The sequence below is a fragment of the Bombina bombina genome, chromosome 2, assembly GCF_027579735.1.
Source record: "Bombina bombina isolate aBomBom1 chromosome 2, aBomBom1.pri, whole genome shotgun sequence".
Taxonomy (NCBI): domain Eukaryota; kingdom Metazoa; phylum Chordata; class Amphibia; order Anura; family Bombinatoridae; genus Bombina; species Bombina bombina.
This window is the reverse complement of record NC_069500.1, coordinates 249,480,073-249,505,686: the sequence shown is the minus strand read 5'-3', so window position 1 is coordinate 249,505,686 and position 25,614 is coordinate 249,480,073.

The following is a 25,614-nucleotide window of genomic DNA, read 5'->3' as shown; positions in this document are numbered from 1 at the left end:
CACTATTGGCTGTAAAATGTTTTCAATCCAATCTGACACAGGCTCCAAAAGGGAGCCTATGCCAGAAATGATTGGACATCCTGGGGGAGATAAAAGATTTTTATGTGTTTTTGGAAGATAGTGAAAAATTGGTGTAATAGCATGTGTAGGTAAAGGTTGTCTGGATTGTTCAACAGTCATTATGATGTAAAATTACCTCTTGTCCTAATAGCATTAAGAGCAACTCCAAGTAGTGCTACTAAGATGTCACCTTTTGAATTGATGACTGGTGGAAGAATGGTTCTACCTCAACATCTATTGTACCGTACATCAGACCAGAACTTGATAAATGCTGCAAATACACATCAATGCGTGGAAAACTTAAGGAAGCACCTGCAATATGCCTTTGCATTTGCTCAAAGGAAAATAGAAAAGGCTGCAACTGCCGCTAAAACCTATTATGATCTCCAGACGTCCAAAAAGGAATATGAAATAAATGATAATGTTTATCTTTATAACTTTGGAAGAGATCAGATTAAGGAGAAGACATTTCTTCCATCATGGAAGGGTCCTTTTGTCATTACTGACAAAATTTCTCCAGTTGCCTATAAAATTAGGATACCTAAAAATGATACTTTTATGGACAAATAGGTCCATATTATTCAACTGAGATCCCAACTACAAGTCATAGAGGGAGAATGAAGTGTCATATCCCCAAATGAACTAAATAAATATTGTAGTTTAAAAATTCCTAGTTAGCAAGCATGAGGGCTCAAAAATAATGGACTATCTTCATAGAAGACTGTTTATGATGCACACTGTCAAAATACTCACTAAGTACCACTGACTTTAAACCAATTCAAATACACGTGTCCTACATCTATTTAAAATTGGAAGGGGGAATTCTGTTAGGATACCTATGAAATATCATTGAATAAACTACAAATGTATCACAGAATCTAATATTTCATTTTGGTTAATATCTAATTTGATATGAATTGGTCTCACTATAGCCCCAACCCCCCTTTTTCCTGATTACAGAACATCTGAGAACAAAGGAACTCACACCTGTAAAGTCTTAGAATGACACTCTCAAGTTTGAGCGCCCATATATGGAGTTTCCTGCCCAAAATGTATAATAAGAGTTATCAGGTGGTGACCCCATGTGGAGATATACAGGCATGCTTTCTGTGATGACCTCTTTGGGACTGGCTAAAACCCAGGAAGATAGTAATTAACACTTTCTTGGCAATCAAATGTTAGATCACAAATTAATTTTATGTGAATTATGCATTATTGACAAACATGACGCAAAAAAAATTGTAAAGTATAAATGATTATTCAATTGTTAATTGCTTCACTATTAAAGTATTTTAAAATAAATATTTAATTTGAAGATGAAAGATAAAAGCAAATGAGAATAAAATATATATATTTTCATATATAGATTTAGATATAAATATATATATAAAGATATATTTATCTATGTTTATATATATATATATATATATATATATAAATATATATATATATACATATACTGTATATATATTTTTATGTATATATATATATATATTTACATACAGTATATACAGTATATATATATATATATATATATATATATATATATATATATATATATATATATATATATGGAATGTGTATATAGAGGCGCTGGTCTTGGATCCTTTCCGAAGATTTCAGAGTTCAGCTTCTTCATAAGGATCTATATCCTGATTTTCCCATATTGTGCTTTGGTATCTGCAAACAATGAAAATTGCACTGCAGGTGATTGTATCTCATAGAATTATATGAGGTGCAGTATACTCACTCCGAGTAATTCGGAATCCGGCTCTTCAAAAGTGGTTGGTAACTTAGAAATACTTCCAAAAAGGCAGCAGAAAATACTTGTTGTAACAAACAAATATATATTAAAACATATTAAAAAAGCTCTTCTTTTGGCTCTACGCGTTTCAATGACTAAATCGTCTTTTTCAAGAGCAGTAAAAACAATTGGAAGTGCTGCCTTGGAGTATTACAGGTGTATTTATACAGATAATCAATGTTCCTGTTCCGATGAAAACACCGGAATAGGACTCACAAATAAAACATTTTGTTTTTATCCCCATCCGATTGTGTTTGAGAGTAATGCAATTTTTTATATGCTTAAGCTATTTCGCTCAAAATCTCAATAATTTGCCATATCGGATCGGTATAAACAAATTAAAAGTTATTTGACCAATCACAGTGGAGTAAGGTGGTAGTTCCCTTTCGAGTCCCGATTCTGTGCAGTTCTTTTTCAGGTCCGCCGAAGGATGCCTTGTCATGTGTTCCAGTTAGACCAATCGGATAGCGAGCGTTGTTCCAGATACTCTATCTGTTAAAATCTCTTTCCAGGTTTGTCCGGACAGTTCTGTATCACATGTCCCGAGTTGGCCAATCTTTTAGGGAGCGATGTTTTAATCATATTCCCATAATAACCGATGCTCTGAATTTTCTCTAAGGGGTATGTAATAAAGAGTGCAGATCACTTTGGGTCATATATCGGACAATATATTTCCAATGCAAAAAAAATTACGATAAAAATACTTCTTGAAACCAAATTAATTATCATATCTTTAAATAAGTCACCAACATAATTTTAAAAAAGTTAAATTAATTTCTAAGAACCAACTCAAACAATTAAAATTCTAACTATATTGGATGTTATGATGAAAATTAACTAGTTATAAAATTCTTCTTTAGACTATTGTATAAGGGACTTTATATCACTAAAATTTGATTGTCTCGTTCATACATATGTGACATGGATTCTGACATGGATTCAAACATTTTGATAACATTTTACATCGAATAAAATTTCTCTCCATGAGTACATTTCAATAGTAGTTGAATTCAAATAAAACAATAAAACAATATAGATATACAAATAAAAATAAATATAAATAAAAATAGATAAAATTAAAATGAATAAAACAAAAGTATGCAGTTTCTCTGTATTAAATTAAATGAACGCTGCCTCTCTAATATCTTTATTTAAACCATAGTGTCCACATGTCCATAGTGTCCATAGAGTATTTGGAACAACGCTCGCTATCCGATTGGTCTAACTGGAACACATGACAACGCATCCTTCGGCGGACCTGAAAAGGAACTGCACAGAATCGGGACTCGAAAGGGAACTACCACCTTACTCCACTGTGATTGGTGAAATAACTTTTAATTTGTTTATACCGATATGGCAAATTATTGAGATTTTGAGCGAAATAGCTTAAGCACATAAAAAATTGCATTACTCTCAAACACAATCGGATGGGGATAAAAACAAAATGTTTTATTTGTGAGTCCTATTCCGGTGTTTTCACCGGAACAGGAACATTGATTATCTGTATAAATACACCTGTAATACTCCAAGGCAGCACTTCCAATTGTTTTTACTGCTCTTGAAAAAGACGATTTAGTCGTTGAAACGCGTAGAGCCAAAAGAAGAGCTTTTTTTAATATGTTTTAATAAATATTTGTTTGTTACAACAAGTATTTTCTGCTGTCTTTTTGGAAGTATTTCTAAGTTACCAACCACTTTTGAAGAGCCGGATTCTGAATTACTCGGAGTGAGTATACTGCACCTCATATAATTCTATGAGATACAATCACCTGCAGTGCAATTTTCATTGTTTGCAGATACCAAAGCACAATATGGGAAAATCAGGATATAGATCCTTATGAAGAAGCTGAACTCTGAAATTTTCGGAAAGGATCCAAGACCAGCGCCTCTATATACACATTCCATAATCTACTCACAGTCCTTTTGGGAGAGACTGTTAGAAGGCTGCGGTCACCTAAGAGGGGAGTATTGTGCTCTATTCTAGTTATTCTGTACATTTTGTGATTAACATCTAACATATCTGTATAGTGTTTGAATTTATCATATATTATATACAGGTAGCCCTCAGTTTACGCCGGGGTTAGGTTCCAGGAGGAATGGTTGTAAATCGAAACCGTTGTAAATTGAAACCCAGTTTATAATGTAAGTCAATGGGAAGTGAGGGAGATAGGTTCCAGGCCCCTCTCAAAATTGGCATAAGTAACACCTAATACATTATTTTTAAAGCTTTGAAATGAAGACGTTAAATGCTAAACAGCATTATAAACCTAATAAAATAATCATGCAACACAGAATATATAATTAAACTAAGTTAAATGAACAAAAACATTTGCTAAACAGCATTATAAACCTAATAAAATAATCACACAACACAGTCTTCACTTGCATTTTTCTGCAAACAGTTCTTTCTATGCATTCCAATCTGGACTGATTTATAGACAGGAAGATCTTGTTCCTTTGAAATCTGCTCGATAGCTCAGATCTGGTTAAACTTAATTTCAGCTTGCTTGGCTTTGCTGCAACACAAGCTGACAGCTCCACCTACTGGCTATTTAAATAAATGCACTGCTTCTCAATGCTTTTCAATAGCAGACACATGACTGGAAAAAAAGGTTGTTATTCTGAAACGGTGTAAATTGAACCGTTGTAAAACGAGGGCCACCTGTATATATACATTTATATATATATATATATATATATATATATATATATATATATATATATAAAGAGAGATATATATATAGATATATATAGATATACATATATATTTTTTTGGGTTGTTAATTTCATCATGAGGATACAATCTCCATGCATTGAAGCTACATAAACATTACGCATAAAAAAAAACATGGTTCTAATGTTGACATACATCATTAAATGTTCACAGATGTAACTAGGCCAAGGGATAGGATACCCAGGTATCTCATGCCAGTATCCATGTGTACGCCATGGAGCAACCGCTCCTTACCACCACTGCCTCTGACTCTGCTCCAGATTCCGGGGGATGATGAGCCAGGGGCATATTCAGATGTTCCTGATACAGAAGGTAATTTAACTTTACAACAACATGTTAACATTTTTCAAACTCTCTCTTTTATTTTAGATAATGACATTTCATGATGCAGTTTAATCAGGGGCGTATTATGGCCTAGGCCAACAAGGCCGGTGCCTAGGGCAGCAAATTTGGGATGGGCAGCACATCTGTCCTATCCTCTCTCTAAAAGCCAGCATACAGTACAGTGAGCAATAAAGTGCAGGCTTTTACAGAGAAGACAAGACACATGCGCTGATTAAGGTCGCTCTTTACAGGCAGTGCTCCTTTGAACCGTTGCTTTATTTAGAGCCACCAGCATTTTTTGCAGTGGAAGTGTTCTTGGTGAGAAACATGCCTGGGGATATGCTTTCAAGGTGAGGCTGGAGGAGAAGACCTTGTGCCGATATGCTGCCTCCCCTTATAACCTGTGGTGGGTCTGCGAGCGCAGTGCTTATTGCAGGTCTTAGCAGCTAACAGACTGGATGCGTCTGTGCACTGCTTAGATCAGCTTGTGATGTCTAATCATAAACTCTCAGGGCTAATGTATATTAGCTACTAATAGCAAGCTTTCTATGCATTCATGAACCATGGAGTAAATAGGAAACAGACACTTAAAAAGTTTAATTACTTGAATGATGGTAATTACTGTATGTTGTTGCATGTAAAGGGCAGTGATTGTTTCAAAGTGTATTCTTTTCAGTGACCAAGTTTAATGTAAGAGATTTTGTTTTTTTAATTTCACATATTTGCTTGTTATCATCATGTTGTCATAACAGTCTACAGCAATTATGAGCATAATCTAGAACTTGTCACATATTCATCATCCTAACAATGATTTGTGTTTGTGCTTCTTCTCTGACAGCTGAAACTGAGGAATCCTCGACAGAGGAGGATGCCCCAGCAGCCTCTTCTCCTGAGAGTCCAAATGAGGAGGTGGCTGTAAATGAATGTAAGACTTTATCATATCATGTTTTGACACTTCTATATTGATTGTGAAATAGTAAACCATAATTTGTTTTCTGTTTTTTTAACAATGTGTTGTATAATATAGGCCTTGACACATATTCCACATCTATAACAATGTTTTTTTGTTTGGGTTTCTTCTCTGACAGCTGAAACGGATGAATCCTCTGAGTATGCCACCACAGTGGGCATGTCGCCCGAGAGAGCAGAAGAGGAGGGGGCAGCAACAGAAAGTAAGAATTTATCATATGATATTTTAAAAATTATATCTTGAAAGTGAATTGTTATAACATATTTTGTTTTGTGTTTTTATTACAGCTCAAGATTGCGGGACACAAACTGAGCCCTTCCTGCCTGAGTTGTTTCAAACACTAACCCAGGCGCTGCAAACAATGGCCAATGCTGTTAGGGGGGTTCAAGATGCTTTGCGGGAATATTTGTTATTTTTTATTTTATTTTATTGTTTTTATATCTTTTTTTTTTTTTCTTTACTAAAATAAAAAAAAAAAAAAAACAATCGATTGTTAAGAAAATAATGGTGTCGCTACATTAATTTAAGTATTCTATTGAATGAACATGAAAAAAATATATGTTTAATTATGTATAAATAGCATGCAATGTGGTTGATTATTATTTTGTTTGATATATGTTTTATTTTTATCAATTTGTTTTACTTATCCTTTGATGGGGAGCATATTTATATAAAGTGTATAGCTGATGAATGATGTCTGCATATTGATGACTCATGTGATTGGGTTGCACATGTGCATTGCAATTTCTAATAAATATCTAAGGAATAATAGAAGTGAAAAGGTTTAATGCTGTTTGATAATGTCTTGTCTATCTGCATAATAAAATAACATATATGAGTTTGATGTTCATCTAAGATCTGAAATAACATTTGTTTAAATTGAACAATTGACTTAATTGACTTATGCTTCACATTACATGTTATATTTTCAAATATTATATTAATAATATATTTACAATATCTACAAATAGTCATATGAATAAATACTGAGATATGAAAGTCAACATTGCTTTATGCAAACATTACTATATTGGGGAACATATAAACAGTTTCAATAAATGGACATAACAGATATATATACAAGCATACATATATATATATACATATATATACCGTATATATATATATATATATATATATATATATACATATATTTCTAAATATATATATATATATATATAGATATATTAATATATATAGATATATTAATTAATTAATATATATATATATATATACACATATTTCAAAATAAATATATATTAGAAATATATATATAAGATTTTTACACACTTTATAAATGATCAAGTATACCACATATTTTGAACAGCAATCTAATCTGTAGTCTAAACTGAATTTATCACCTTTTACTGTAGAGACAAATATATTGCCCACGATGGTATGAGGTCATGCCATGTACGGATTCCTGTTACATTTGAAAAAAAACCCATTGAAAGCCATGTTTCAGACCCTGTTTGTTGCGGTCTGTAAACATAGTTCACCATTTCTGTTCCTTTGTTGGGAGATCTTTTTGGAACAAATTTGCATCCTTTTTCCAGAATTTTATTAAATGGGAGTCTAATTTTAATATATCCATATTTCTTTTCACTATGGATATAATTTAATTGAACTGTCTACTAAAGGGAGTAACAAAGTAATTAAACTGAGAGCTGTCCATGTTATTACTACCCACCCTTTATCTTTTGTAGTGGCATTTCCTTTTTATGCTTGAAAAGTTTTCCTCTATCTAATAGCCTCACTTGAGTCGTTGGCCCATATTTATCAAGCTCCGTACGGAGCTTGAAGGGCCGTGTTTCTGGCGAGTCTTCAGACTCGCCAGAAACACAAGTTATGAAGCAGCGGTCTAAAGACCGCTTCTTCATAACCCTGTCCGCCTGCTCTGTGCAGGCAGACAGCAATCGCCGGAAATCAACCCGATCGAGTACGATCAGGTTGATTGACACCTTCCTGCTGGCGGCTGCGAGTCAGCAGGGGGCGGCGTTGCACCAGCAGCTCTTGTGAGCTGCTGGTGCAATATTAAATGCGGCGAGTGTATTGCTCTCCGCATTTAGCGAGGTCTTGCGGATCCGCACTGTCGGATCAGGTCCGCAAGACCTTTAATAAATAGGGGACTTTAGGTTTATTAGGGACTTTTTGTTACATCCTCTCTCCACTAGTCGATGAACTAGATCTAATGAATGTTCATCCTTTTTAGACATAGTGTTACAGATCCTCCTAATTCTTATAAGCTGACCTTTTGGAAAAGCCCTAGTAATGTGGTTTGGGTGGCAGAAATCGGCTTGTAGTATTGTATTGCCTGTTGTTTCTTTTCTATTGTTTCTGTTCATTGGTCAGATTGTTACCCCCTGTCATTTGGATATCTAGATATTGTATATTCTTCTCGTTAATTTGATATGTGAATTTTAAATAACATTGTTTTCATTTAACTGTTTGACAAAAGACTCCAGCTGCAGAGTAGTGCCATCCCATATTATGATCAGGTCATCAATATATCTGGCATACAGTTTAATGTTATTACAAAATTTGTTGTTATCTCCAAATATATATGAGGACTCAAACCATCCCATAAATAGATTTGCATATGTAGGGGCAAATTTTGCCCCATTGCTGTACCACAGGTCTGGAGGTAGAATCCTCCGTCAAACAGAAAATAGTTATGAGTCATAAGAAAACGCAAAACTTCTAGTATAAATTAAATTAGTTCACTTGAAAAGGTACTTTTTAGTAATAGATTATATTTGACTGCCTCAATGCCTAATGTATATGGGATTCATGAGTATAATGAACTTACATCTATGGTCAGCCATTTGTAATTGTTGTGCCATTTGAAATTATCCAATTTTTGCAATATGTGTGTTGTATCCTTAATAAAACATGGTAATTCATTAACAAATGGCTGTAATGAGTTATCTAGTATACCCAAATGTAAACTTCAATCAAGTACATTCCTAAGCTCCAATAGGAATTTATTTGTAGGATCCCTGGTCAATCCATTATCGTTTAGTTGATTTATTGCTTCCTTATAGCATTCTTCTATGTTTTGGACTACTATTGATCCTCCCTTATCCACTGGAGTGATTGAGATCTCAGTCCTCTGTTTTAATCTTCTTAGAGTTAGCCTTTGTTTATATGTAAGATTAGATCTAATTCTATCAGAAGCAGTATCAGTGATCTTCTCATGTAGCTTAAGCAGATCCGTATGTGTCTTTTCCTGGAATATCTCTATGTATGAGTTGTGTGAGTTAACCAGGTAGAATTGACTTTTATGTTTAAGATGTTCATTCATTTCTTATGTACTTGAACATCTTCTACATCTCTTCTAGATTCACCATACAACTCGACTAGGGTGTTAATTAGTCTGTCATTGGTATATGTTAGAGGTATAGCCTGTTGCTGGTCTGGTGTTTGTTTATGTGATGCGATATTCTGATTGGCTACAGTACTTCCTTAATTTTGAAGTGACAGCAAACATTTATTATCCATTTCATCTACATTGAAGAAATGTTGTTTCAGTACTATGTTCCTCACAAATCGATTGACATCAGTTATAGTTTTGAATAGGTCAAAGTTAGTAGTTGGTGAGAAACCTAAGCCCTTCTGTAGTAGTTCTTGTTCTTCAGTAGATAATGGGTGAGGTGATAAGTTGACTATAGTCTGTATCTTGTTGACATTTTGTTCTTGTTTTTTGACTGATCCTTTTTTGCTGTTGTTGGCATCTTATTGTCTTCCTTTGCTTCAATGTGATTTTTCTCCATTACAGGTGCTTGCCTCTGATCTTGGATTTTTGGTCTGGCACCCAGTTCTTTATCAGGGTGATCTATTTCATCCATAGTGTCACTGCTATCCATACTATTCAGTGATCTTACGTTGATGCCAGATTACTTTTTACCGAAAAGTTAGAATTATTTTCCACAAAGGATACCAAAAGAAAGAAGCAAATTAGATAATAGGAGTAAATTGGTAAGTTGTTAAAATAGTATGCCCTGTCTGTTAGGTTTTATGTTACTTTAAGAAGCAGTGGAAGTACAATTGCGGCTTCCTAAGCTTTCAAACACATCAGAGGACTGATGTGCCCAGGGTGATTGACAGCTATTGTGTTTACATGATTGGTTGCACAAGAGCAGGAGGCAGGGCTTGTGCAGTGATAAAAGCGGACTCCCCTGCTTCACTCCCTGCAAGCTCTAGCGGACATGATTATTTTTTAATATTAATAAATGGGGGAGTATTGTCTAGAATTTATCTTCATTTTGTGTAGGTATGACATCAGTAGGCAAAAAATGTGCAAGAATTTTAAAATACTCCCAAACAGCTGTACCAATATAATTATGTTTATATATAGTAAGGCATTACATAAATATACAATATAATATATAATTTGTGATATTGGTCTTAACCATACAAACAAACTGATTTTACAAATGTATTGTTATTTAGAACATTTCACAGTTCTGCATTTAAAAGAACGAGATGTTTTAAATTTTAATTATTCAGCTTTTTTTCCCCATAAAAACCCACCAACGTCAACTGTAGACTAAATCCATCGCTGTGCATTGATTGTTTTTACCATTATTCCAGCGACATTATCATTCTACAAAATAAAAGGTCACTTCTGTCACTTAAATACTTGAAGTTAAAAAGCTCTATGATCAAAGCACATGCTGTAGCAAGTTAAAATGTTACAACAGAAAGACTAACCTCACTCGTAAAATACAAAGCAATTATATATCTCTAAACTGGTGATGGAATAATGCTTAAAGGGATATTGTAGTGCAAAAATTACATGCTCTAATTTGTTACATGTAATTTGAGCACTACTTATACACACACACACACATATATATATATATATATATATATATATATATATTTCTGACTGTGCTGTACACACATATACTGTATATAGCTGTAGACACACACACATATATATATATATATATATATATATATATGTATATATATATATATATATATATATATATGACTGTGCTGTATACACACACATACAGCAGCTGCTCATGACATGATTCACTTCCCACGATAGTTTTGCACAAATAGATCATAGTGTACAGGTTTAAAACTCAATTACAAGCCATTCCCCAACGCTTTACAGGCTGAGAAACCTTTGAAAAGAGGACCGCTGTCTGCCGTGGGACACAACCATTTTAAGAGGCTAGCTTGGTTGATAACATCTGAAGAAATAAAAAATATATTAATAATGGGAGCTTCGTTTCAGAAAGAAAGAGAGTGAGATTGGCTGGTATTGACATTATGTTTCAGATATATTGTTTATATGGTCAATTTGACAAACATTTATAAAGGTCTTTACTTTCTTTGAGTTTGAGAAAGTTAATCTATTTTATGATCTAAAGTGGAGATTTGTGTACAACTCTCTAATACTGGGCATAGTATAGATGGTGTTTTGTGTAGTGTCCCAAATGGAGCTTCATATGTCAACTAAGTGACGGCAATATCTTTTATGACTTTTAGTACAGTGTCTATAGTTTGCAGATGTGCCATAGTTTATATTAGTATGATCCCATGTAAGCATTAGCTCATTATCTTGCTATATGAATATCATATTCTTACTTCATCAAAATGAGAAAATATATGTATGAAATAAGTTATGTATCTAGTTGATACATTAATATTAAACGCATGAAAGAGACTCTTCAGATGGATAATGAGTGGCTAACAAGTTGTGTTTTACTGATCACGTCTTCTACAGTGTTAGTCAACAGAAGATCACATGAAATATGAATGTGGTCTATTAAGCAACGTGCTGCTCTTTGTTATGTGATCACCTTATTCCAGCATCTGATCAGTATTGAATATGTCACTTTTTTTTGGTCCCCGCAGTTTGCTGAGTCTTGAAAGTAAAAGTTTGGATGGTGCAACATGCTATGCCCTTCTTTCCTTGTGATAGAAACATGCTGTTAATCTTTATAGGTTTTCTGGGGTGCTGGATCCCTCTGCCTGCTTAAAACCAGCAGCACTGGCAGATCTGTAAGGACAGAGGGCAGCCTGCAGCGGGAGGGTGGCTAGAGTCTTGCGGCCATGCAACACATGCACACCTCGTCTGCACTTTTAAAAACGAGTGTGCGCTGAAAACGCTTCACCTTTACAAAGGTGAGCACACTGCGCACACACTCTTCAGGACAGATCACAACTGCTGGGACCCTACCAGAGTCGCCTGCCTCCAGGGCCCATCGCAGTTGTGTATGTTGTGACCACCGTAGTTCCGCCCATAATTTGCAGTGTAAGGTAGCCAGTGTACTGAAACGGAATTAAGTGCCTGGCCCTCTAATGGATATGGAAAACTTAGTTAAGTTAATGTGTGGCAACTATTTTGCAGGTTTAGGGGTGAGCTTGTACTCACCAGATATAAGCCCAGGGAGACTAAGTACTGCCTCTTTCTCCTTTGGGATCTTTGTCTGGAAGTTTTTTCTTTCTAATGGGTCCAGTATCTCTTCAGCATGGAATGTTCCAGGAGGACTTGATCAGTGCACAAGTGCATCAGGGGCTCCCCGGATCATCCCTTGCAACCTGGGGCTGTGGAGAAAGAGATGAGTGTTGATAAGGATATAGTTCTCCCCCCCCCCCCCCCGCTGAGGGCCTTCTCCTCCTTGCTTTCCAGGCTGTCCCTGATTCCCTTCCTCTTGCCTTGTCTTTTCCTCCTGAGGACCCTGGTGATCCAGGTCCCTTTGCCCCCCAACAAAGACTCTGTTGCTGGGGATGAGACTGGGTTTTTGATGCAAGGTGGTGGGGATACAGGACCAGTGGAGACATTGCCTGCCTTGGAACAGGAGTTCACAAGGGAAGACAGCACCTCTATCCAAATTTTTGGGTCATGGAAAGGGATTAGCCTGATCCCAACATCACCGTCAAAATTCAAAAGATTTCCTGCCTCCAAATAGTAAGTTAAAAAAACATTATTTACTTATACAGGGTCCATAATACAGCAACAACGTTTCAAACCAGCAATTATTGACTTACTATTTGGAGGCTGGAAATAGTATAAATTTTGGAACAGGAGTTGGCTGCAGTCGTGGGAGTCTTGACATTCTCCGGGATGTTTGCAGACGCTGCCTTGGCGGTGATGGACCTATTGATGACATTCTCCTTGGTGTTCCCATTAGGCATCACCTCCCCTTTACAGAAACCTATTTGAGGTCCAGAGGCTTTCAGCATTGTAGGCCTGAACATGGCAACATGCTCCTCCTCAGCTTACGGACCCTGGCTCCCAGCTCTCCTTGTGGATGATGTCACTTTCAGAAGTGACATGCAGGGAGGGGGCATGATGGGACTAGCAGTGAAAATATGGCCAGTGACAAAGATGAGGAGTGGTATGTCGACTATGGCAGGTGAGAGTGGGGTGCCCAGACCAGGTGGCACTGCTGCCCCGCAAGAGCAGTGATAGGGGCTCAGGCAGTGCTGCTTAGGAAAGCATGAGGTACAGGAGGGGGACTGGCACATCAATGTCCATTGATGGGTGTATGACAGGTGACGAGTGTGGGTCAAAGAAGGGGAGACATTGATAAGCAGGCTGTTGCACCACATGTGGAGCTGAAACTGGGTATTATGGTGTGAAATCAGTCAGGACAAGGGGTTCAATTAAGGGCTTCTGACTCAGGGACTCAGGCAGCTGCTGCGGGTTTGCACTTGTGGGGACAGTCTTCTAGGTGCAGATCAACTGGCGCTGTGCAAAGCTTAGTTGTACATTAGTAGGCATGTGTTCAGAAGTGTGAGCTCTGAGTGTGTGGTGGATCTGGATGTAGTCCCTGTAATGTCTACCCCTTCTGGCAGTGCGTGCCAGGGGCAGGGTATTTCAGTGGCTGGTCTGGGTACTCCTCTCTCCTTCTTATCTCAACTGCTGGTATCCACTTTGCAGTCGGCGATGTTGCTGTCAGCTGCGTCATCAGGGATGATGGCTACTGTGGAATTGGCACAGGACTTGCAGCCCAGCACTTCGGTTGTTTCTGCATCACAGTTTTCGGTCTGTGGCAACACTTAAGGTGCCCATGGAGGTGGTGAGCGTTTTTCCTAATACATATTTCACTACATTTTCTGGGGACTCTAGCTCAGATTCTGATTCAGATAGGGGTAGGGCACTAGGAATTTCTACCAAGGGTCATAGGTGCATGTTCCATATGCTCAAGTGCTAGTGGGGGCATTAGGTCACAAAGCAGGCCCGTCCCAGCTTCCTCCACCCTTGTCATTGCATAGCGTATGGCAGGTAGCAGCAGAATGGCCTCTAGTGATGCGTCCTCACCAGCCTGACCCCCTTTTAGTTACCAGGAGAGTGGCAGTGCAGGGGGACACCTACCCTTTAAACACACAAAGATGAACAGTGGCACTACTTAGACTTTTCCTCTTGTAATGAGTCAAAATCAGAGGTGAGAGTTAGATTAATTCTACAGTATGTTAGAGGAAATGGTGCTTGTGCACAAATATAAATATATACACAAAGGAAGAATGGTATAAAGGATACCAGACTGCCCAAAGTATGCACTTGCAGCACTCTAGGTCTGAACTAAAGATTGGGATTCCGTAGCAGGATATTAAAATATAACTTTTATTGGTATTAAAGTTAAAAAAACAAAATTTGTTTGGTTAATACACACACGATTAAAATTTGCTCCAGTGCTTGAATCAGTATAATGAGTTACACATTAGATCACTATTCATGATAATTCGGCCTGAATAAATTCACTAGTTATAGTGATCTAAATAGTTCAGTAAATCAACTTGGTAATGGTTACCATCAAAGTGTTCATCTAAATAGTAGAGCTTATATATAAATTCTGGTCAAGGTTGTGTACTCTTAGCTAAATAAACTCCTGCTATCATCATTCAATATAATGGATGACAGCAGAGTAGAGATTATTAATAATAATTATTATCCACGAATAGGGGTACTGGTGAATTAAATATTCACAAAAACGAGGGTTTGATCAGTTGTAACCTGGGTTATAATTTTAACCTGTATATTGGTATAAATAGTAATGTGTGCGTGCTTGGTGCTACTGTAGTTTTCAAAATTTCATTAGGTATATATTCCTAAAAATTGGAGTACAGTTATAATCACAATAAGCCTAGTTCTGTGTAGCCCAGACCTCCGATCTGGCCACTTTGGGTCACTTAAAGTTATTAAATAGTTAGATTCTGATTAGTCCATATAGTAATTGCTGTAAAAGTTACTATGGCTTGCTTGCTGGGTGCACTCCTTGCATGCCCACCTGAAGGCAAAAACAGTAGCCAAGATTAAGGTAGGTAAATTTGTTAATGTGTTTGAATTGTCAGTGGAGGCATAAAGAGCAAAGGAGTGTAGTGAAGATGGAACAGGACCAAAGGGCGTGAAGTGGCCTGGCACCTATGAAGAGTTGTAGCATTGCTTCAGGGTCTTTGCCTCCTGTTTCATAGAACAGACCAGGCTTAAGATGTGCTGAAGTAAATGGATATGATAGAGTATATTCATTCTAGATTCGCTGAAGGGATGTGGCATACTTACGATGCTCCTGGATGCTCAAAGGACATGCACCTGTGGTCTTGTTCGGGGCTAGAGAAGACTGGCTCCCCAGCTACTGCACCTCGTGTGGGACTTGGGAAGAAGCAGTCGTCCTTGAGGCATAGGAGTAGGGAGTCCTGGCTCTTCAACGGAAAGTAGTGTAACAGGGGAGCCTTGTGTTTCTTTAATCATGTTCTGCGTAGATCAGCACAAAAGGCTTGATTGCCAGAGAAAGAGAGGGAACAGCAAGTACCTGCTAATAACAAGGGCACAAACAACACTGAGGTTGGAAGCAATTAGGCCTTGGTTGGTTACCTACCAATATATTTGGTGGGATTCAAGTTGACTTTAGGATCCCAGCCAGTGGGGTGGTCATGGGCTCTCCCACACTCCAAAATTTAAAATCTGCTTATGAAAACCCTGAGGTAGTGAGGGATAATTTGGCGAAGAGCAGAATTCTTTGGGGCATGCCCCGCAAAAGGCCCTTTTAAGGGCTGGTAAGGTAAAAAAGCTTTTCCATTTTTATTTTAGAATAGGGTAGGGCATTTTTTTATTTTGGGGGGCTTTTTTATTTTATTAGGGGGCTTAGAGTAGGTGTAATTAACTTAAAATCGTTGTAATATTTTTATAATGTATGTAAATTATTTTTTTATTGTTTGTAACTTAGTTCTTTTTTTATTTTTTGTACTTTAGTTAGTTTATTTAATTGTATTTATTTGTAGGTATTTGTATGTAATTAATTTATTGATAGTGTAGTGTTAGGTTTAATTGTAACTTAGATTAGGATTTATTTTACAGGTAATATTGTATTTATTTTAACTAGGTAGCTATTAAATAGTTATTAACTATTTAATAGCTATTGTACCTGGTTAAAATAAATACAAAGTTGCCTGTAAAATAAATATAAATCCTAAAATAACTACAATATAATTATAATTTATATTGTAGCTATATTAGGGTTTATTTTACAGGTAAGTATTTAGCTTTAAATAGGATTAATTTATTTAATAAGATTTATTTTATTTCGTTAGATTAAAATTATATTTAATTTAGGGGGGTGTTAGTGTTAGGGTTAGACTTAGCTTTAGGGGTTAATACATTTATTAGAGTAGTGGTGAGGTCCGGTCGGCAGATTAGGGGTTAATAATTGTAGGTAAGGTAGCGGCGACGTTGGGGGGGGGGGCAGATTAGGGGTTAATAAATATTATGTAGGGGTTGGCGGTGTTAGGGGCAGCAGATTAGGGGTACATAGGGATAATGTAGGTGGCGGCGGTGTACGGTCGGCAGATTAGGGGTTAATAAGTGTAAGTAGGTAGCAGCGACGTTGGGGGGGCAGATTAGGGGTTAATAAATATTATGTAGGTGTCTGCGATGTTAGGGGCAGCAGATTAAGGGTACATAGGGATAATGTAGGTTGCGGCGGTGTGCGGTCGGCAGATTAGGGGTTAAAAAATTTTATTAGAGTGGCGGCGATGTGGGGGAGCCTCGGTTTAGGGGTGCATAGGTAGTTTATGGGTGTTAGTGTACTTTAGAGCACAGTAGTTAAGACTGAGCTTTATGAACCGGCGTTAGCCCAGAAAGCTCTTAACTCCTGGCTTTTCTCTGCGGCTGGAGTCTTGTCGTTAGATTTCTAATGCTCACTTCAGCCAAGACTCTAAATACTGGCGTTAGAAAGATCCCATTGAAAAGATAGGCTACGCAATTGGCGTAGGGGGATCTGCGGTATGGAAAAGTAGCGGCTGGAAAGTGAGCGTTAGACCCTTACCTACAAGACTCTAAATACCAGCGGTAGGACAAAACCAGCGTTAGGACCCCCTAACTCTGGTTTTGACGGCTAACGCAGAACTCTAAATCTAGGCGATTCTTTCTTAAATAAATGGGAATAAATATATTAAAACTATGCAAGAACCACTAAAATTAAGAAAAATAAAAAAACACTAAGATCACAAAAAAAATAAACTAAATTATCCAAAATAATAAAAATTACACCTAATCTAATAGCCCTATAAAAACAAAAAAGCCCCCCCAAAATAAAAACACCACCTAACCTAACAAAAAACTACCAATAGCCCTTTTGTAGAGCATTGCCCTAAGTTTAATAGCTCTTTTACATTAAAAAACTACAAAGTCCCCCCTAACAGTAAAACCCCCACCCAACCATGCCCCAAAAATAAAAAAACCTAAGCCTATGAAAACCTAAGCTACCCATTGGCCCTAAAGGGGCATTTGTATGGGCATTCAGCTCTTTTACTGCCCATTAAAATAAAAAAGCTCAAATCTAAAAAAAAAAACACCCAAAAAACCTAACACTAACCCCAGGAAATCTATTCACAGGTCCAGACATTGAATCTAATCCATGCGGCGACATCTTCGTCCATCGCGGGGGCATCTTCATCCCAGTGGCGCGGAGCTGTGACGGTGCGGAGCAGAGCTGTCCAGGACCGGCTGCGACATCCAGCGTGGAACGTCCTCTTCATGAGATTGACCGCCGCCCACTGAAGTTTGAATGCAAGGTACCCATTTTATATTGGGGTACTGTTGCATTCCTATTGGCTGAAAAATTAAAATCAGCCAATCAGCCAATAGGATGAGAGCTGCTTAAATCATATTGACTGTTTTACCCCTTAATTATGTTATGATTAACTATCATATTATGATTAGGGGTAAACCCCAAAACGTTGTCATTTTTTGCTGGTATCCCTGCATTTGAATGCAATAAAAGAAGATTTCTTTTTCAACATTCTGTGATGCTGTACTTCATTTTGTGGACTGTTTAGAGTGGTTGTAGACACTCGGAGTGTGCATAGACATTGGTGAGTGTGCTGGAATATGCATCTGATTTTCTTATAGTTGTTGTTAGTAGCCACATTCAAATCTAAACTAGTTAATCTCAGGCAATGAACCAACAAGTCAATTAGAAATTTAGGTTGAGGGCCCCATTAATGATGCTTAAGTCTTCAGCATGGGAGATAATTGTGCACAGTAACCAGTAAGTCCATTTAATTAAAGATAGAGCGGTCATTGAATGTTAATCAATTCATTAAAGGGACACTAAAGTGAAAAATAAAGTTTTATTATTCTGATAGCATGCAATTTAAAAAATTACTTTCCAATATACTTTCATGATCAAAAGTGCACATTCTTTTTATATTCCCACTTTATGAGGCTCCATCTCCTACTGAGCATGTGCAAAGTGCATAGTATATACTTATAAGCATTTTGTTCCGGTGGCTGCTGGCTGTCACATGATACAGAGCAAGGGAGAATTAGATTAACTATTACATTTTCCACAAAATATTCTACTACTTATTTCAAAATCAAAGTACGTGCTATTCCATTGTCTCTCTTTCATGTAATTGGCAAGAGTCCATGAGCTAGTGACGTATGGGATATACATTCCTACCTGGAAGGGCAAAGTTTCCCAAACCTCAAAATGCCTATAAATACACCCCCACCACACCCACAATTCAGTTTTACAAACTTTGCCTCCTATGGAGGTGGTGAAGTAAGTTTGTGCTAGATTTCTACGTTGATATGCGCTTTGCAGCATACTGAAGCCCGGTTTCCTCTCAGAGTGCAGTGAATGACAGAAGGATGTGAAGGGAGTATTACCTATTGAATGCAATGGTCATCCTATCGGGGATCTATTTCATAGGTTCTCTGTTTTCGGTCGTAGAGATTCTTCTCCTACCTCCCTTTTCAGATCGACGATATACTCTTATATACCATTACCTCTACTGATTCTCGTTTCAGTACTGGTTTGGCTATGTAGATGAGTGTCTTTAGGTAAGTATATTTCCTTTTATTTATGACACTCTCAGCTATGGTTTGGCACTTTATATGTAAAGTCCTAAATATATGTTTTATACTTATATTTGCCATGATTCCGGTTAATCAGTATATTTCCTTCTTGCAGACTGTCAGTTTCATTTTTTGGGAAATGCATAAAAAAAAAAAATGTTTTCTTATCTGAAATTTTTCAATTGACTTTCTTTCTAAATTGCTGGCTCTTAGGCTCGCGGGTGCGCAAAATGCTATAATTTATTGCGTCATTTTTGGCGCAAGACTTTTTTGGCGCAAGAATTACGTTTGTTGACGTATTTTCATCATTTCCATCGTCTTAGTTGGCGCCGAGAATTTTCACATAGTTGCGCCATCTATGACGCTCGTGTCTGTTACAGACGTTCTTGGCAACAAAAAATATTTTGTCAGTTGTGGGCGTCATACTTGGCGCCAGATTTCTGACATTATTTAAGTCTATATTTCATTCTGCTTCTGGTTTTCAGAGGCTTATTTTGTTTGCATTTGTTTCCCTTTCCTGAAACTGTCATTTAAGGAAATTTATATTTTGCTTTATATGTTGTTTTTTCTCTTACATTTACAAGATATCTCAAAAACTGTTCCTGTATCATAAAATACTGTTGGATTCCTGATGACTGATATCAGTCCTACCAAAGCTAAGTTCATTTATTTTAATTTTATGAATTTTTATCTTTAGCTATGGTTTGTAATAATAAGTTATCATGATAAACTTTTACATGCAGAGTCCATTAGTATTAATGCATTATCTATTGCTATTCTTTTTACATCTAATGTACAAGATATACCTAGGAATTTATAAGAATATTTTTCTGATTCTATCCTAAAGGCTTTGTCTTCCATCCCGCCTTCTAATAAAATTTATAGGTCTTTTTTAAACTTCTCATTTAGTTGATGAACTTTCAAATGACCGACAGCATGCTGAATTATCCTTCTCTGATGATGATTTATCTCATTCAAAATATACTTCATCAGATATTGACACTAATAAATCTACTTTTTTACTTTTAAATAGAGTACATTCGTTCTTTGTTGAAAAGGTGTTGATTATATTGGATATTGAGGAGACTAGTTCTTTTGATTTTAAGACTAGCTAACATTTAAATTCTGCTTATTAACCTCCTGTGGTTTCTTCAGAGGTTTTTTTCCAGTTCCTGATACTAGGGAATGGAATAGGCCTGGGACTTCTTTTATTCCTTCTTTAAGGTTTTTAAATTGTATCCTTTGCCAGTAGTTAGTTTAGAGTTTTGGGGAAAGATCCCCAATGTTAATGGGGCTATCTCTACTCTTGCTAAACATACTACTATTCCTATAGAAAATAGTATTTATTTGTTAAGTTCCTTCAGATGGAAAACTTTTATCTTATCTAAGGAAAATTATTTTATTTTCAGATACTTTAGTGCAACAAGTATCGGATTATGATTTGTTTAGCACTGTTAAGTTGATCAACATGCTAATAATTTCATTTGTGTCATAATTTTTTTGATATTTTCACAATTGAGGTTAAATCTATGTCTTTAGCTATTTTAGCTAGAAGAACTTTGTGACTTAAATCTTGGAATGCTAATTTGATTTCTAAAATCCATATATCTTTTTTTCCAAGGTAATCAATTATTTGATTCACAATTGGATTCAATTCTTTCAACTGTTACTCTGGGGAAGGGAGTTTTTTTCGCTTCAAGATTAAGTTCTAAGGGTAAATCTTAAGCTTATATTAGTTTTTGTTCTTAATAAGGAACGGAATCCTAATTCTTTCCCAAGTAACATGTTTATAATTGGAAGCTTTTTTTCAACATGGAATGAATTCAAGCCATTTAAATTTGCAGGTAGGTGCGGCTCTTATTCCAGCTTAGCTAGTAAGGGGCAGGTTAAGATTTTTTTAAATTTGTTTGGTTCAATTCGGTCCAAACTTCTTAGATTGGGGTACAGAATAGGATTCAGAGTAAAACCGCCTGTGAGAAGTCTTTTTCTCTCTAGCATAATCCAGCTATTCCAGTAAAGGCTCACACTTTCCTGAAGTGTGTTTCAGACCTGTATGTATTGGGTACTTGTGAAGCGTGGCTGGTCACCAATTGGGGTCTCAAGGCGCTGCTCAGACCTGGAGTTATCTGGGGTATTCATACCAGTTCAATTTCAGGAACGGGGTTTGGGGTTTTGTTCAAAACTATTCATTGTCCCAAAGATAGAAAATCTTTTTGAATTGTCATATAAGAGTACCATCTTTCAGAATGGTGTTTATATGGTCTATTCTGCCTTTTGGTCAGCAAGGGCATTATTTGTTTACAATAGATACAATAGATGCATATCTTCATATTCTGTTTTCATTTCAGATTATTTTTCATTTTCTGAGATTCTCTTTTTTAGACAAGCATTACCAATTTGTTGCTTTTCCTTTTGGCCTAGTGACAGCTGTAAGAATCTTTTCAAGGTTCTCAGTGTTTCCTTATTTGGATAATCTCATGGTACTTGCTCAGTCTTTTCGTTCTGCAGAATCTCATATGATTCAACCTTTGTTGTTTCTTCAAGACATGGTTGGAGGATCTTTTTATCAAAAAGCTCCTTTATTCCTCAGACAAGGGTCACCTTTTTTAGGTTTCCAGATAGATTGTATCAATGTCTTTGTCTCTAACAGACAAGAGACGATTATATTGGGTTCAGTTTGTGGGAACCTTCAGTCTCTATTATTTCCTTCAGTAGCTATATGCATGGAAGTTTTAGGTCTCATGGCTGCAGCATTGGATTCGATTCCCTTTGCTCATTTTCATATGAAACCTTTCCAGTTTTTTATGCTGAATTAATGGTGCAGAGATTATTCTAGGATATCACTTTTAATATCTTTGAATCCCAATATACAACTATCTTTGACTTGGTGGTTAAGATCACCATCATATAGTTCTACGGGTCTCTTCGGTTCATCCAACCTGGACCATGATCATAACAGATGCGAGTCTTTTAGGTTGGGAGGCTGTCTGGGGATCTCTGTCAGCACAAGGGGTTTGGAAATCTCAAGAGGCGAGATTGCCATTCTATATTTTGGAACTCTGTGTGTTTCTCAAAGTTCTTCAGTTTTGGCTTCTTTTTGAAGAGAGAGACATTTATTGGTTTTCAGACAGACAATGTCACAACTGTGGCGTATGTCAATCATCAGGGTGGGACTCTCAGTCCTTAGGCTGTGAAAGAAGTATCTCGGATACTTGCTTGGGCTAAATCCAGCTCCTGTCTAATTTCTGCGGTCCATATCCCAGGTATAGACAATTGGGAAGCGGATTATCTCTGTCAATCAAGCTTTACATCTGGGAGAATGGTCTCTTCACCCAGATGTGTTTTTTCAAATTGTTAAGATGTGGGTGCTTCCAGAAATAGATCTGATGGCATCTCATCTAAACAAGAAACTTCCCAGGTACCTATCCAGGTCAGGGGATCCTCAGGCGGAAGCAGTGTATGCATTGACACTTCCTTGGAGTTATCAACCTGCCTATATTTTTCCGCCTCTGGTTCTTCTTTTTAGAGTGATTTTCAAAATCATCATGGAGCAATCGTTTGTGCTGCTGGTGGCTCCAGCATGGCCGCTCAGGTTTTGGTATATGTTTCTTGTTCGGATGTCCAGTTGCCAACCTTCGTCACTTCCATTAAGGCCTGACCTTATATTTTAAGGTTCTTTTTTTCCGTCAGGAACTCAAATTATTAAATTTGATGGTATAGAAATTAAACGCTTAGTGCTTAGTCATAGAGGTTTCTCTGACTCAGTGGTTAATACTATGTTGCAGGCTCGTAAATCTGTGTCTAGAAAGATTTATTTTCGAGTTTGAAAGTCTTACATCTCATGATGCTCTTCTCATAAATTCTCTTGGCATTCTTTTAGAATTCCTAGGATTTTACAGTTTCTTCAGGATGGTTTGGATAAGGTTTTATCTGCAAGTTCATTGAAAGGACAAATCTCTGCTCTTTCTGTTCTTTTTCACAGAAAGATTGCTAATCTTCCTGATATTCATTGTTTTGTTCAGGCGTTGGTTCGTATCAAGCCTATCATTAAGCCAATTTCTCCTCCTTGGAGTCTTAGTTTGGTTCTGAGGGCTTTAAAGGCTCTTTCGTTTGAGCCTATGCATTCTTTGGACATTAAATTACTTTCATGGAAAGTATTGTTCCTTTTGGCCATCTCTTCTGCTAGAAGAGTTTCTGAATTATCTGCTCTTTCTTGTGAGTCTCCTTTTCTGATTTTTCATCATGATAAGGTGGTTTTGCTGTCTTCATTTAAATTTTTACCTAAAGTTGTGAATTCTAACAACATTAGTAGAGGAATTATTGTCCCTTCCTTGTGTCCTAATCCTAAGAATTCTTTGGAAAGATCCTTACATTCTTTGGATGTGGTAAGAGCTTTGAAATATTATGTTGAAGCTACTAAGATTTCAGAAAGACTTCTAGTCTATTTGTTATCTTTTCTGGTTTTAGGAAAGGTCAGAAGGCTTCTGCCATTTCTTTGGCATCTTGGTTAAAGCTTTTGATTCATCATGCTTATTTGGAGTCGGGTTAATCCCCGCCTCAGAGGTTTACGGCTCATTCTACTAGGTCAGTATCTACTTCCTGGGCTTTTAAGAATGAAGCTTCTGTTGATCAGATTTGCAAAGCAACGACTTGGTCTTCTTTGCATACTTTTACTAAATTCTACCATTTTGATGTTTTCTCTTCTTCAGAAGCAGTTTTTGGCAGAATAGTACTTCAGGCAGCTGTTTCAGTTTGATTCTTCTGCTCATAATTTCAGTTGTTTTTCATTATAAAGATTAAAACTTTTTGATTTGGGTTGTGGATTAATTTTTCAGCGGAATTGGCTTTCTTTATTTTTATCCCTCCCTCTCTAGTGACTCTTGCGTGGAGTTCCACATCTTGGGTATTTGCTATCCCATACGTGGACTCTTGCCAATTACATGAAAGAAAACATAATTTATGTAAGAACTTGCCTGATAAATTAATTTCTTTCATATTGGCAAGAGCCCATGAGGCCCACCCGTTTTGGGGTGGTTATGATTTTTTTGTATAAAGCACAATTATTTCATTTCCTTGTTGATGCTTTCACTCCTTTCTTATCACCCCACTTCTTGGCTATTCATTAAACTGAATTGTGGGTGTGGTGGGGGGTGTATTTATAGGCATTTTGAGGTTTTGGAAACTTTGCCCCTCCTGGTAGGAATGTATATCCCATACGTCACTTGCTCATGGACTCTTGCCAATATGAAAGAAATGAATTTATCAGGTACGTTCTTACATAAATTATGTTTTTTGTTTATTTGCCTATTATTTAATTCTACTGTACTTTAGTAGTCCTTTAAGCATCATTGAAGGTTGTTTACTATAGTTTTTGAAAATTAGCAATAAATAATATAAAAAATTATGAGATTTCATACTTTTAAATGAAAGATAAGTAAATTTGTATTTTAAACAAGTTTATATATCTATAAACTGCAATAATAACTTAGAATAAAAATATGTAGGATTGTAAGTTGAAAGTTTTACTTACGAATCCCTTAATATCTGCTTACTCAGGCCTAGATTTGGAGTTCGGCGGTAGCCGTCAAAACCAGCGTTAGAGGCTCCTAACGCTGGTTTTGGGCGCCCGCTGGTATTTGGAGTCAGTGATTAAAGGGTCTAACGCTCACTTTTCAGCCGCGACTTTTCCATACCGCAGATCCCCCTACGCCATTTGCGTAGCCTATCTTTTCAATGGGATCTTTCTTACGCCGGTATTTAGAGTCGTTTCTGAAGTGAGCGTTAGAGCTCTAACGACAAGATTCCAGCCGCCTGAAAATAGCAGGAGTTAAGAGCTTTCTGGCTAACGCCGGTTTATAAAACTCTTAACTACTGTACCCTAAAGTACACTAACACCCATAAACTACCTATGTACCCCTAAACCGAGCTCCCCCCACATCGCCGCCACTCGATTAAAATTTTTAACCCCTAATCTGCCGACCGCCACCTACGTTATACTTATGTACCCCTAATCTGCTACCCCTAACACCGCCGACCCCTATATTATATTTATTAACCCCTAATCTGCCCCCCACAACGTCGCCGACACCTGCCTACACTTATTAACTCCTAATCTGCCGAGCGGACCTGAGCGCTACTATAATAAAGTTATTAACCCCTAATCCGCCTCACTAACCCTATCATAAATAGTATTAACCCCTAATCTGCCCTCCCTAACATCGCCGACACCTACCTTCAATTATTAACCCCTAATCTTCCCAAACCCCCCTTAAATAAACCTAACACTAATCCCCTGAAGATCTTCCTACCTTGTCTTCACCATCCAGGTATCACCGATCCGTCCTGGCTCCAAGATCTTCATCCAACCCAAGCGGGGGTTGGCGATCCATAATCCGGTG